The sequence below is a fragment of the Danio rerio genome, chromosome 20 (genome assembly GCF_052040795.2).
Source record: "Danio rerio strain M-AB ecotype USA chromosome 20, GRCz13ab, whole genome shotgun sequence".
Lineage (NCBI taxonomy): Eukaryota > Metazoa > Chordata > Actinopteri > Cypriniformes > Danionidae > Danio > Danio rerio.
Genome location: NC_141040.1, coordinates 28,089,051 through 28,105,009, shown reverse-complemented (window position 1 = coordinate 28,105,009; position 15,959 = coordinate 28,089,051). Strand labels below are relative to the sequence as shown.

General features: G+C 37.1%; 1 long non-coding RNA gene across 1 annotated transcript in view; it reads left to right on the top strand.

The window, feature by feature from the left end:
- Window positions 1-13,295, top strand: part of LOC147832209 (uncharacterized) — a 40,970-nt gene extending 27,675 nt beyond the window's left edge. The window contains exon 2 of the long non-coding RNA XR_015518402.1: window positions 10,385-13,295. This is a non-coding gene — a long non-coding RNA (uncharacterized LOC147832209). The remainder of the gene's footprint in view (window positions 1-10,384) is intronic.
- Window positions 13,296-15,959: the final 2,664 nt, after the last annotated feature.

The window sequence follows — 15,959 nt, the reverse complement described above, 5'->3', positions numbered from 1 at the left end:
CCCTAGTCCCTTTATTAATCCGGGGTCGCCACAGCAGAATAAACCGCCAACTTATCCAGCACGTATTTTATGCAGCGGATGCCCTTCCAGCCACAACCCATCTCTGGGAAACATCCATACACACATTCACACACACACTCATACACAACAGAAAATTGTGCCTACCCAATTCACCTGTACTGCATGTCTTTGGACTGTGGGGGAAACCGGAGCACCCGGAGGAAACCCACGCGAAGGCAGGGAGAACATGCAAACTCCACACAGAAACGTCAACTGAGCCGAGATTCGAACCAGCGACACATGCTTTCACCATATTTTACCTTACTTTATTGCTGGGTTTTATTTAATCTAGTCCGACATTGAAATTGGCATAATTTTCTTTCCTCCTCTTCTTAATCATTCTTAATCATGTCCTCCAAAAGAATTTCACAAAAAAAACTCAAAACGTACCAACAAATCACATTATTACCTTTACATTTAACCTTATTCATTTATCTTTGTTTTGTTTTCTCATTTATTGTTAGACATTCTGTATGCATTCAGGACCATTTTCTTGTATTTTATATAAGATTTTTCTTATGTATCCCTACGTGTCCTACTTTGACTTGGAAAAAAATAATAATAGGAAAGTAAAAAGACGTCAAAATGTTACAAAAGAGCAATTTGTGAAACATTTCAGGAGGTGTTTTTTTCTATAAGGGTGACATCAGGAAAAGCAGTCTTGAAGAGAAAATCAACGGTTGTAGGGCTTAAAAACAAAATTGATTGGTTGCTTCTGTATAAAGACCCCCTTTTATTTGCAACAATGCATTACCCTGCCACATAACTACAGCATATCATAAAGAGTATGTCCGCTCCATACTATTTTTGGCACATTCAAACCTTTGTGACCTTTTAAGGTGTTGGAAAAGTAGTTCTCTTACTGTGACTCCCAAGATAGAAGGTTCATGCCACTTCTTGCCACTCACTTTCATGACACATAAAGTCCCTGGTCTCATGGAAACACTTTCTGAAGTACTTTCACCAGTCAGTAATGATTGGCAGGGAACTGAATTGCAGCCCTGCAGAACCTATTGCAATTGTTTTGGCTTTTCTTTTAATGCAACTAATGAGACTAGTCAATAATATGACAGCATACGGAGGCATCTCCTCCATGCGCTTACATTCAATCCCTAAAGCATCTGGCCTTCCTGTTGGGATCATGCTGTGCTGAAGTTTTAATGGTCCCTCCTGTATTTGCAGTTAGAAAATGAACTCATTAATGTTCAATGAGAACTATAGTAACTTCCAGCGACAGCATGAGCGACAAAGACGATTGGCAACAGGATGCGAGTGCATTTTGCGACACATCAAAGTTGTAACAAGTTTCAGTTTGAATTTGCATCAAACTAGCAACTACCAATGAGAATGCAGCAATCCAATCAGGCAACAAATCCTATAATTAAAAGGGGCATGTTTTTTGTGCTCACCGTTTTGTTGTTTCTTTGTAAAGCTATGTTTTGTGTTTGCACTATTGAAGAGCCTTTTTATGGGTCGTCTTACTAAAAAAGACCTGCTGTTTGTGTATTGATTATCATTTGGACCCTCCAGCCATGTCTAGTACACTCCTTGAATAAAGAGACATGGAAAAACCTCTCCACCCCTCTCCCGCTATTGACTTCTCTAAAAAAATAAGGAAATAACTTGGAATCAAAGTCAAGGCTGGCAGAAATGAAAGTATAATGTAACCCTCAGCCTGACTGCAGCATCCAAAACCAGACTTCAAAAGATTTATAGTTGAATTGTTGTGCTGCTAGTCGCGGATATTATTTGTATAAGGAGCTGCTGGGAGCTGTAGTGAATATGTTGTGCATGCACTGAAATAAAGCTCTACGAGTGAACTGTCTGAGATACAGTAAGTGTGTTTATATGTACAAAATAAGCAGAAAAATCACAAATATCTGATTATTTCAGAAGCGGGTTTTTATGCGCAGTGCCGCAGTATGTAGTGATGTCATCTCTCAGCAAGAAGGTCACTGGTTCGAGCCTCAGCTGGGTCAGTTGGCGCTTCTGAGTTTGCATGTTCTCCCTGCGTTCACGTGGGTTTCCTCTGGGTGCTCCGGTTTCCCCCACAGTCCAACGACATGCGGTACAGGTGAATTGGGTAGGCGAAATTGTCTGTAGTGTATGAGTGTGTATGGATGTTTCACAGAGATGGATTGCAGTTGAAAGGGCATCCTCTGTGATAAACTTATCCTGCATAAGTTGGCGGTTCGTTTTGCTGTGGCGACCCCAGATTAATAAAGAGACTAAGCCGAAAGAAAATGAATGAATAAATGAACACAACATGGTGTCTCTCTAAACACTGTAAGAGGTAAAATGAGTCTTCAAAACTATATAGTGTATAAGTTGTATCTCGTTCACAATAGAGCACGCTGATTGGTTTGAACCAAGTCTTTGTCATAAATTAATGCACAGATGTGCTGAAAACTCAATGACGTCACATTCTACCGGCCGGTACAGACAAACAATCTCCACGCTGTAATGATCTCATGGCTGTGACGTTGTTTCAAAGTTCAAACATATTTGCTCTAAACATTTCAAAACAACCAATTTTCTCATGTAAGCTAAATATGTGTCCTAATAGTGTTTTTAGCAACGTGGGATATACAGTATAACTGTCAACATCTTAAAAAATATGATTTGGTGTTTCGTGACACTTTAAGCATTAAAAACCTTAAGAGCTTTTATTTAAACACACTCAATAAAGATGTTAAACATGCACATTAATTCACTGACAGCTCACAAAAATCAGTTTACTCAACCGACAACCAATTAACTATTTAAAACCAGCAATAAACATAAACCATGTTTTACTAATAAACAAAACTGTGATGTAAAAATGAAATGTTTTGTGTATTTAATGCCAAATAAACATTTAAATATACATTTGCAGCATATATTGATTTTGTAGAATTAAGCTTTACACATCTATTGTCATATTTACTGTTCATTACCCTAAAAAATGTTGTTTATTCTTTAATTGTGTTCAGGTTACAAGACTGCACACATTAATTGGTCCAGCAAGCAGTCATTTTAAGTCATTTGTAAAATTACTTAAAATGACTGCCTCAGTAGTTCTACTGTTAAAAACAAAATATAAGTATTGCAACATTAGCAGAAAACCCACAGCTCATATAGTATCCTCTCAAAATGCAATATTTTGATTGTAACACTTCTACCTCTGCATTATGAGATGAGAACATATTTTTAGAATTGCTTGGTTCTAGAAAGTGTCTTAGTTTCTGATTAATTTCCTCTTCCCTCACTACAAAACGTACCATTTACTATTTGCTCGGTCTGGATGTGATTAAATCTGTAAGAATGTCGTATAACACATGCTCACTTTATTAAACTGACAGAAAGCAGGTTAATGCTTTTAAATGGTGGGTGAAAGGTGCAAAAACGTATAGTAGCTCTGATCAGTTTATGCCATTTATCACCTCACAATAATAAAGGAAATTGGGTCACCATGTTTAAAGACCACACGTATTGTTGGCTTATTAAACGTAATGGGGTTAAGATCATGCATCTACTTATTGGAGTTATCAGTAACAGCTTAAAGTACATTTTTAGAGTGGATTGTATTCATTTAGTCTACTTTCCTTCATAAACATCCCCATGTAGCTTTATTTGGTTTAGCAGTTTGATTATTCTAATCTGAGGCAATTTAGTTGATTGCACGCTGTGGAGGATCATATAGAGTGCAACACTCAAGTTCTAGAAGTAAAAACCCCACTCATTTTCTCCATTGGGGAACGGAATTGGAACAATATATTTTGAACCTTTAAAGACTCACTCTGAGATAAGAGATATGTGTGATAATAGACAATTTATGTTGTTGTTATAACCATCTGCATGCATTATTTTCAAATAATCATTTTTAACAGTGGTATTTAGTGAAAAGTACAATATCCATGGTTTTAGATAATCTTGAGATTGAAATAAACAATCATGCTAAAAGAAGCCCTGTCTTATTGTCAGATATTTACATTTCAGTCAGATTTGTATTGTTGTGATTTACCACAAAGCTTGATTGTTCGGTTTCAACTCCTTCACCCTTTTTATTCATTCATTATTGTTATTATTTGAAACTTCTTAGGGGGGGGGGGGGGGTGCCTACAAACTGCTTGGAAAATTACTGATATGCAAGTTACAAATGAATCAAGCAAAGCAGCCTAGGATGCTTAGTGATTCAGTATAAATTACTCAAACAGTTCAATCACAAACTGACTTGATTGAAGTGTTTTCTCGGGGTATGTTTATAACAGTAAGGAACTAAAAACTGAAAAGAATTTTCTTTGCTTTTTAAAAAGCCCTAAAAAACAATAATTCCTCAAAACATTGTAATAGATTGCAATATAAGTGAGAAAGAAGTAGAAGCTGCTTTAAAACACAGAAAACAAAGCTTGTTGATATTTGTGGTTTATGAAGACTCTCCACAGATATAATGTGTCCCTGGATTCTCCCATATTTTACAGTTCTATTCTGCTATCATGCTGTAAAGGTATTTTCTCATATTTTCCCTGTATTTTCAGTCTTTCTCTAAAGCAGGGGTCACCAAACTTGTTCCTGGAGGGCCGGTCTCCTGCAGAGTTTAGCTCCAACCCTAATCAAACACACCTGAACAAGCTAATCAAGGTCTTACTAGGTATACTTGAAACATCCAGGCAGGTGTGTTGAGGCAAGTTGGAGCTAAACCCTGCAGGGACACCGGCCCTCCAGGACCAGGATTGGTGACCCCTGCTCTAAAGTGTGGCAATAAACATTAAAGCGCTGATACTTGCTATATGCAACCCATACCGCCGAACCACCAGGGGCTGCCCATTGCTCTTAAATGTGAGTCTGTTCTGTGCTTTCGTTTTATTTAGGCATGAAAACACTTTGAAATAAATATAAAAACGGCGAGATTTCCTTTCTTTTCATTACAGGTGCTGTCGCCCCTTCTATGCAATCCTCCAAACAGTCATATAGCAGTGCGTGACTGGTAGCTGATGCACTCCATAGTAATAAATAAACCGTTTCCCAAACGGATTGTGACACGATTTGAAGCAGAGCAAATGTCAGGTGCATGTTTGAACAGACATTTACATATAATTAATAATAATAAAAATAGCATCTAAAGATGTCAATCTTGGTGTTTTTTTTTTTGTTTGTTTTTTTATTTTTGTCCTAAAAGAGCATAACAAGTTAGGAAAGCAATCAAATGTTTTCATTGTAATGTTAGATGTGTGAAATTTTAAAGAGACACCTCTGTTATTTAATGTAGTCAAACAAAAAATCCAAATAAATGAGATTTATTTATTACTCTTTAATCAGAACATGTAAGCTATAAAGTGAAGAAAATGTTAATGAGATTTGATAACTTGATTTTATTTCTTTATAACAGCTATTACATTTATTAAACTGTTAGCAAATTTATTTGCTGCTAATTTATACTTTTTTATTCTTTTTGTAAATGATAATTATTATTTTTTTCTGAAAAAAATCTTATTTGTTTTATTTCGGCTAGAGTAAAAGCAGTTATTTATTTTTATTTTTTACTTTTAGGGACAAAATTATTAGCCCCTTTGAGCTAATTTTTTGATTAGTCTACAGAAAAAAACCATCATTATAAAATAAATTCCCTAATTACCCTAATCTGCATAGTTAACCTAATTAACCTAGTTAAGTCTTTAAATGCCACTTTAAGTTGTATAGAAGTGTCTTGAAAAAGATCTAGTAAAATATTATTTACTGTCATCATGGCAAAGATAAAATAAATCAGTTATTAGACATGAGTTATTACAACTATTATGTTTAAAAATGTGATTAAAAAAATATTCTCTCCATTAAACAGAAATTGGGGAAAAAATTAAATGGGGCAAATAATTCAGGGGGGCTAATAAGGGGGGCAGCCTCTAGCGGATTCACAATATTTTGGTTTCTCCAGAATTATATATATTATATATATATAATTCTGGAGAAACCAAAATATTGTGAATCAGCCAGAGGCTGCTGTGTACACTTTTCCAAATCTCAAATTTCCCTCGTGAGTACCATTATTGTCTGCTGTTTTCACGTAAATCCATCAGTGTTTTGAAAAGCAATACAAAAAAAATAAAAGCCTCCTACCACATTGTACAGCACTTTGGTCAACTTTGGTTGTTTTTAAATGAGCTTTATGAATAAATATTGTATTGTAATATTATATTGCAGTTAGCACTGTTGACTCAACTTAAAATTGTAAGACAACTTGCTGCGAAGCTATTTTAATTGTCAACCTTAATTGAGTCAAGTGCAGTACTTGGGTTAAAAGTTGAGTCAACTTTGAAAAGCTGTGCAACATTTTAACTTGAGTTACCTTTTTTATAGTGCATTTATCAGCTTGCATAATAAATGTAGGGACTGGTAATATACATAATGCTTTAAATTATAGGACTGTTTATCTGTGATTTTAAAAGCAAGTTTCCCAAACAGGGTGTTTAAAATGTCATTTCAATGTTGAATGTCTGGAAAAGATGTGATGAGCGGCTGTGAGAAAAGTAACTCTTAATTGATAGATGCAATCAGCAGCCTGGTTCTTCCCTTCCCAAGCTGCATTGCAGTATCACTGTCTGTGCCTAATGCTCAAGTATAAATGGCATCGGTGCCTAATTGTCAACCTACCAATAACTGCACACTCGACGGGTATAATTGGCCAACAGGTTTCTCCCTGCAGATGGTGGGATGGTGTGTTTGTGTTAAACAGCTGTCCAATCCGACAGAAATGTTCCCTCTGCAGCTGGTGAGGAGTGATGAGTTTGCAGGGTGGTGCAATACACTGATTTTACAATGCTTAAAATAGACTTTTTTTCACACCATCATTGCAGAGACTCAAGCGTGGAAATGATTAAGTGTTACACGTAAACAGCACGAGTCAGCGGGTGTTTTTCTTATTTAATTGAGCTGTATAATGTAGGCGAAAGGGTGAAAATCCCAATGACATTTGGCATCACCACTATCCAACTTGTTACACTTCTTCTTTTGAAGTTGTGAGGGTAGAAAACTTATTTTAGACTAATAAACTAATGCAAATGTAAGTGCTCTGACAGTAAAAAAGACATCACTGCCACATGAGACAAAGTTTTGTCAATTACAGTTTTACCTATACCCAAAATATGTTTTTTGACAGTGAGCATACCCAGAGAAGTGGGCAGCTAATGCTTCCTGTATTTGGCGAGCAATTAGGGGTTAGGTGCTTTGCTTAGGGGCACTTCAGCTGGGAATTGAAGATGGAAAGAGTATAGTTCGTTTACTTCATCCATCTTCAGTTTCTACCAGGAACCAAACCTGCAACCTTTCAATTATAAGTCCAACTCACTAACCATTAGGCCACAACTATGGTGTCAAATCAGTCTAAACACATTTAAATTATAACTCATACTTCCACAACAGAGTTCAATTTTACAAAATAAAAAAAGTTCAAAACATGATTTTGTAAATACACAAATCCAGTTCGCAAGTTCAAAAGACAATTCAAAAATTACACAAATCCTATTTATCTGGCGAAATGATTTATGATTTTTGTTTTTTCTAAATTCACAAATTATGTGTTATATTTATGAATTGGGTTTTGAATTTACAAATTGGATTTTGTAAATGTAAATTGTGCTGCGCATTCATAAATTTTATTTTGTAAATGTATTAATTTGGAGACTGATCTGGCTCCATACACACCTGTCCTGAAAAACAAATCCAGTGAAAAAAAAAAGCTCAAAAGTGACAGTAGCAAAAATGTTGTTTAGGCCAGAAGTCAGAGGAGTAGCCAAACTGGTTTAGCAAAAAAGTTAAAATAGCAAAAAAATCCCCTCTTATCGCACAACAAATTTAAACTTGAAGCAGATGACCTACAGCAGCAGATATGCACACATATAGCTCATTTCCACTGTCTATCCATAATACAGAGTGTACAGTGTGCATGTGTTATGTATTTGTGTTATTTGTGCTCTGTTTCTCTGTGTTTTTTCCCCTCTCTCTCTCGCTCTGTTCTCCCATATCTGCTTTCATGTATTCTCAGGTTCCGTTCATTGGTCCATTCAGCTATCAGTCATTCCTCTCCGGTTACGTCACTCTTACGTCACATCCAATAAGCAAAGACCACCCGTCATAAAAGTGCACGTCAGACCACTAGCTAGCCCCTTGAATTTTTTCTCTTTCTCTGCTTTTTCTGCTTGTTTGTGTTATTGCGTGCGTTTAGAAAATCCTGTCTAACTGTGTGTTTTGTTGTTGCCCGTTTCTGTGTACACGTTATCCGTCTGTTATTTGTACATCATTTTCAGTTTATCGTTGTTTACAAGGCTTGGACAAAGCAGACAGGTAAGAAGGTCACGTGACATACATTGCAACACAGGAATACTCTGCTGTTTAGTACATTAGGTTAGGGGCGAGCGCCTCCCCTTGTACTTTTTGGATAGCTAGATAGAGTAAATAGTTAGGACTCGGAAGATCTTCGCGTGTTAATTATACTGTTTTCACATAGTTAGTTAGCTAGATGCTTCTGGGAAGTTAGATTTAGTTTGGGTTTTGTTCTTTTCATTTCTTTAGCGCCACCCGCGTCCCTTCTGCCAGCTCTCTTGTTTTTTCCCGTCTTTATTTGTCTTAGTGTTGTATATATTGTAAATAGTATATTTTTGCCTTACTTACTTTTTCTTTATTTTTGATTAATTCGTTGTTGTTGTTCACTTTTGGCAATTGTAAATAAAAGCACATATTTTTGCCATTACTTTGGTTGTCTTTTGCACTCATTCACTGTTTATATAAATATATTTTAACTAATCAAATGTCAAACCCCACAACCCCCTAGACTAACATCAGGGGTTTGTAACAGCATGAATTTACGTTTTTACTTTCAAAAGTACCAAAATAGCGAATCAAACTCTACCACTTTTTAAGACAATGTTGTAAGGGTACCTGGCATAACAATATAGTACCAAAAGGGTGAAGTTATATGCACACACTATTTTATTTGAAATAATGAACTTGAGTTCACTAAAGATGCAATATGTGAATTTCGATTGCAAATAATGGCATACACCACACCTACAAGGTAAGGGTACTGATGGCAATGGAAACACATGCCTGATCAGGGTGACCCGTAATGAACATCCTGTATTATACAGAACTTTACCGCTCAGTGAAAACTAGGCATTACAAAACCTCGGGGTGTCAATATAGTCTTTTACAACAAATTTGTTGTATTTTAGCTGTGTTGCTAGTTTTATTTACTTTGTGTGATAGGTGACCAAAATGAGAAATGCAGTGGTTTTAGACTGATTATTTGTGTACTGACATTTGACAGCTGTTAATACACAATCACCATTTTAGATTGACCACCTGAAAAAGTGTATATCATTGGCCCAGGAACATTTCCTACTTGTAATCAAACTATTCCATATCTGTAACAAGAAGCAATTCAATCACAACTTAGCATTTAAACAGCTATCATGACATTATTTATCAATATGTGGCTCTTTTTGGACTCTCGGAAGCTCTAGAAAATAAAATATAAAACAGGAATTACATTGGGACCCTAGTTGTTGTTTAAATCCCTCAACATGGTCTATAGAATGTCCATCTAAACTGAAAGCATAACATTTGGGCTATGAAGCGCTGGTTTCACAGCCAAAAGCAAATCTCTGACACGTCATTTACTGTAAAGCTGTAGTTGATTTACGTACATGTTCTACTCTAAAAACAGCTGCACGTGTACTTAAAAAAAGACAAAATTATTCTAAAAAAAACATTGTGTACCAAGAACTATGGTCTTCCTGCATTTCAAGAGTGATTTGACCTTATGGGCACATGCTGATTTCTCGGATATTAAACAACTCAACCGCCCTTCCAGCAATCAGTTCCCAGCAAGCTTTACTCATACACACAAACTGTATTTAGTATGCGCTTCATCTTGTGTTTATCTTCGTTTAATTATTTACTCACACCTCCTGAGCCTAAACGAGGACGTTACTTCCCCTCCACTCCAACAGCTGCTCAGCACCTAGAGAGCACCAATCAGCTCCACTAACCGCTCTCTGACCAGTTCTGAGCTTTCATCCTTAATGATTCAGCCTGATTTAGAAACAGGAAACAAATCCTAAATCAGCTCCAAGTGCCTGCCAACACCTTTTATCTACTAAGCCGTGGCGGTATTGTCACGGACTGAGTTTTACAGCCCAGTCTACGGCTTGGCCCTTTCGTTTTTATAGAGCACATTAAAACTCCATCCATATATCAGGCCTGGCCTCTGCTGAAACTGGTCCCCAGAGAACCGGCGAGTTGGGTTGTTAATGAGATAATTCTCTGCTAATGACCTCTACTTTATTTGAAGGTGAAGACTTGAATGACATTCTGAGAAAAGCCACTGCACCTCTTTTCCGCTCCAGTCTTGGTCTTTAGTGATGCCGGCTGCTGGGGGCAAAGGCTGCCCTTAAACTCAGAGTCATCTCTGCTTCTGACTTCTCTCACGGAAACTGCCGGCGCCGCACTGAATTAATCAGGCCGTTCCAGAGGAGCAGATCTTCAGAGCATTCAGAGTTGAAGACGGAGCCACGGGTCCAGGTGTGACTCTCGCTGTTGGAACATGAATAAAGCGACTATTCTCGGCGCAGTGTAAATTGAAGCACTCAAGCTTAATAAAGAATTTATGCAAACGCGTAAGTGCCATTAATCTAGGATCTGTTTCCCTGGCGCCTGTTGCATATGGAATGAGGAGGTGTTCTCCTGTGGCCTTTTACAGGGTTGTGTGATGCATTAAGTTATAGAAATGGAAGCTGTTTAAGGTCTATTAACAATGCTCGCATGCATTTGCATGGATTATTTCTGGTGTCGGCTGTTGATTTTACACGTTAAAATGAAGTGGAATTTCTAAATAGTAACAGATTAAATAATTCACAATTATTCTTTAAAATTATACATTTTATAGATAGCGGAGGAAAAAGTGTGAGAACACCCTACAGTTTCCTACACTGCAAAAAATGCTTTTCTTACTTGGATGGTCTGGTTTCTAGTCCAAATATCTAAAAATTCTTAAATCGATAAGCATTTTCTAGACAAGCAAAACATATTGTCTTGTTTTACAAAATAATTAAGTCAGTTTTTTCTTAAAACAAGCTAAATAATCTGCCAATGGGGTAAGCAAAGTAATCTTGCAGTATGTCAAAAGGAAAAACAAGATAATTTTGCTCACCCCATTGGCAGATTATTTAGCTTGTTTAAAAAAAAAACTTACTTAAATATTTCTTAAAACAAGACAATATGTTTTGCTTGTCTAGAACGTAGCACGTTTGCCTCACAGCAAGAAGGTTGTAGGTTCGAGTATGTATGAGTGTATGAGTGTATGGGTGTGTGTGTTCCAGAGATGGGTTGCGGCTGGAAGGGCATCCGCTGCGTAAAAACCCTAATTAAGCCGACAAGAAAATAAATGAATGAATGAATAAATCAAGATGCATTTTCTAGACAAAGAAATTTAGAAATAACGTGTAAAATTAAGTGTTTTTTGTTAAACAAGCAAAAATGGGATAAGCAAAATAATTTTCAACCCCAGGTCATTGTGGATACATACCCAGGTCTACATTTTTAACCTCAGCGAAAAACAACCGGAAGTGTGTCTGCTTGCAGTTTTTTTTAAGCAAATCACATTGTGTATGGCTTTTGATGATCACAAATTCCTATTCTCACATAAATCCACCAGAGGGCACAATATACACTTCAGCTGACCAGGCCAGCTTGCTGTCGACTGAATGACTGACCCACCCACCCACCACCACCCTTAAATTCTCTTAAACTCCGACAAAACAGAATTATTACTTATTGGGCCTAAATCTTGCACACAGCTGATCTCGCAACTCAATTTACAATTAGAGGGATACAAAGTTAGCTTTAGCTCTACTATAAAAGATTTGGGTGTCATATTAGACAGCAATCTAACTTTTAAAAACCATATATCCCATGTCACAAAAACTGCCTTCTTTCATCTGAGAAATATCGCTAAATTACGTAATATGCTATCCATCTCAGATGCAGAAAAGCTAGTCCATGCTTTTATGACTTCGAGACTGGATTACTGTAATGCTCTATTTGCTGGCTGCCCAGCATCCTCTATTAACAGACTTCAATTAGTACAAAATGCAGCAGCCAGAGTTCTGACCAGGTCTAGAAAATATGATCATATAACCCCAAATTTATCCTCCTTACACTGGCTGCCTGTTAAGTTTCGTATTGAATTTAAAATATTGAATTTAAAATATTACTTCTCACCTATAAAGCTCTAAATAATCTAGCTCCTGTTTATCTAACCAACCTTCTGTCTCGCTACGAACCAACTCGCTCCTTAAGATCTCAAAATTCAGGGCTTCTGGTAGTACCTAGAATAGCAAAATCAAGTAAAGGAGGTCGAGCCTTCTCTTTCATGGCTCCTACACTCTGGAATAGCCTTCCTGATAACGTCTGAGGCTCAGACACACTCTCCCAGTTCAAAACTAGATTAAAGACCTATCTGTTTAGTAAAGCATACACTCAATGCATCACCTAGCGGGTTCCACACTGGCTTCTGCATCTTGCTTATACACTATGAACAGCAGCTACGCTAATTATTCTCTTTATTCTCTATTTTCACCTGGGGATACTCATCCCGAGGTCCTCAGATTAGGCGGAGTCACTGATTGGATCCAAGACCAGATCCAAGACCAGATCCAAGATGATCCCAAGGATTCCATATCCGGGACCAGGCCATATCCTGAGCTGCTGCTGCGCTGATGGTCGTGGGGAGTGGACAACATGTGTCTGATTCCAGCGACGCTTCAGGGACAGACGAGTCTTCATTGAGGCCATCTTCCAGCATAAACCACGGCGAATGAAGTTCTGCACAAGACTTTTGGCCAGCGGAGAAATTAAAATGGTCGTGCCCAACTGAGTCTGGTTCTCTCAAGGTTTTTTTTCTTCACTCCCATCAGGTGAAGTTTTTTTTCCCTCTCCGCTGTCGCCACTGCCTCGCATGGTTCAGGATTGGTAGAGCTACGCATCGATGAATTTGCTCTTCAGTGTTTGAACTCTCAGTAATGATTAAATCACACTGAACTGAGCTAAACTGAACTGAACTGAACTTAAACACTAAAACCTGAACCACACTGTTCCAGTTACTGAACCACACTGTTCCAGTTACTATGACCATTTATGTGAAGCTGCTTTGACACAATCTACATTGTAAAAGCGCTATACAAATAAAGCTGAATTGAATTGAATTGAAATCCAACCGATAGTGCTTTCAGAAGTGTAGTGGCCGTGTCATTTCACTACATTTTCAGCCTGTTGTTTATTTATTTATTCTTTAAGTTTTTGCTTATTTCAGAAACCATTCTTCACCAAACCCCGTCATCACAGTCAACTTCGCTTCACATCGCAAGTCCGCTTGCATATGCAGCGACCTACTGGCCACACTGGTAACACCAGAAAAGCTGTCCATATAGAGGTAAGCAGTCAGCTGGTAGCGCTAAAATGAACTGTTTCATAGCATTCATTTTAAAGACAAAATGCAGACAATTTGAATGCAAGTTGTCCAAATAAAGGCTTAATGTATGAACCCTTTAACCATAGCAAGATTGTTCATTCCAAATCTGTTATTTCAACAGTATTGTATTTTTACACAACTGTCACAAACTCATTGAAGAGAACCTCAATGGACAATCAGTTCAACACTGCAGCTGCAATTGCTCTTCAGTTCAATGTTGAACAGGTTGAGGATCTCTCTCTTGGCACACATTGACATTTAAGTTGAACTAAATGCCCACTCTTCAATGACCAAACCTCTCACCAGCAGAAAAAAAATCTAAAGACAGAACTAACCTTTGCTTTAAAGCATGTTTTGCACACAGGGAACTGGTCCAAAGTCAATCCATATTCATATAGGAAAATTAGGGAAATTTAACAGAGCAAAACAGTAGTTCCTAAAGCTAAAAACACTAAAATATTGAAATCTTAGCTCATATAGTCCTGATTTAAACCTGATTGAAAATCAACCTTTTTTTTTAAAGATGTCTAATAGACATCTGTACATAGTCGTCTTGGCTAAAACAAGGCTAAATTTGGGCTGTCAGTGAAAATCTAACAGATGTCTAAGAATAGGCCAAAACTAGACTAGTCATCAAATAAACAGAAATGAATGACTACACATATAAAGTCTGTATAATCTGTCTATTTGACAACTAGTCTAGTTTTGGGCTATTCTTAGATGTATATTAAACTTTCTCTGACAGCCCAGGTTTAGCCTTGTTTAAGCCAAGCTGTCGTTTAGATGTCTATTAGACATTTATTAAACTCAAAATTGTTTGCTGGGTGGTGACAAAGTTGGACACTGGACCAAACTGTGGATGAGACAGAAGAAGAGTGGAGCAAGAGTGTGTCAGTGTAGAGTGAGAGATGTTTTCCCGCCTTTTGAACACTTTTTGGAAGACTCCTGCATTAATGTTGTAGTATTAAACATGCAGTCAGCCTGAACAAAAATGTGAACTTTAAAGAAGAAAACAACTATGCTTACATTCAGTTGCATAAAGTCAAACGGACATCAATTATTGTTTACTGTTATAGGAGCTTATGTGTCAAATTTCCAAACGGCTGTCTTGGAGAATCTTTCACAATAACATAACACACCACTGACACCACATATTCAGTAAGCAGGAGATAACAAGCCACTATAGCCAAAGCGGTTCACACAGCTCTTTTTTAACCAACAACAGCCATTTTTAGTCCTGCATGAAGTAACTTCAGCATTCCTAGCCAAGTAAGAGCACTTATCTTATAGACAGAAAGCAGGGGAAGAGGGCAGACATGAAGACAACTTCTGAGTTTCTCCTATTTCAGAGGCTGTCACTAAACTAGCCGATGTCGTGCTTATCCCTTGTTCCCGTCCTCTTGCTCCTCAATTCCCTCATTCCCGGCGTCACACGAGCCACCGCTGAAAAACATTCCATTCGCAAATCATTATTTTTTCAGCCTGACAACGATTGTCACTTTGGCTCCCCTGAGTCAAAAATAAAATACCTGCTTTTTTCTTCATCCTTTTATCCCTGCTTCATATTCTCCAGCTCTGTCCTGAGACATCTTCATTACTCACAGGTGAGTCTGTGGAAGTGCATGTGTGTGTATGTGAGGAAACTACTACTGACAGCCCACAAATACTTTTAACGTTCAAGAAACATCAACACAAAAAGTTCCTCGTTTAGAAATAATAAATATACAACTGTCCTGCTCCAAAACCTAGTAAGAAAACTTTAAAAGGATAGTTCACTTTATATTAAATATTTATCATATGCTCGCCTTCATGTCGTTCCAGGTCTGTATGACTTTCTTTCCTCTGCAAGAAGGTCATTTAAAGTGTCTTTTTCAATGAGTTTTAATTCTGTAGTGTAAAAAGCGATTAGTTGACTTTACTTTAAAAATGTGAGTTAACCTGTTGCCTTAAAATTATTCAGTAAATGAAATGAATGCATAATCATAATAATTAAATCAACTTAACAGTTTAAATCAACTTAACAGCTTAAATCAACTTAACAATTACAAGTTACAACAGATTTACTCACCAAATTTAGGTAAAAACTTTTTTACAGCTTGGCAGTCCACTGGTATATGGAGAAGAGATGTGAACACTGGTCTCAAGGTTCGGTTCAGGTACAATTATCATGCCATCGATTTGGTTCAGTACGATATGTCGGTGCATCACGGTTTTATATTTTACTTCACAGCACAACAATTCTTGTAATAAAATGTATGAATATATTTACATAGTATTCGTAATACAATTTTGTCCTTTAATGCAAACAGTCAGATATATAAACTGTAGCTTTAAAAACTCAGGTACATGCAAAGAACAACATTAGCATTTATAGCAAATAAGCAAATCTAAATATTCT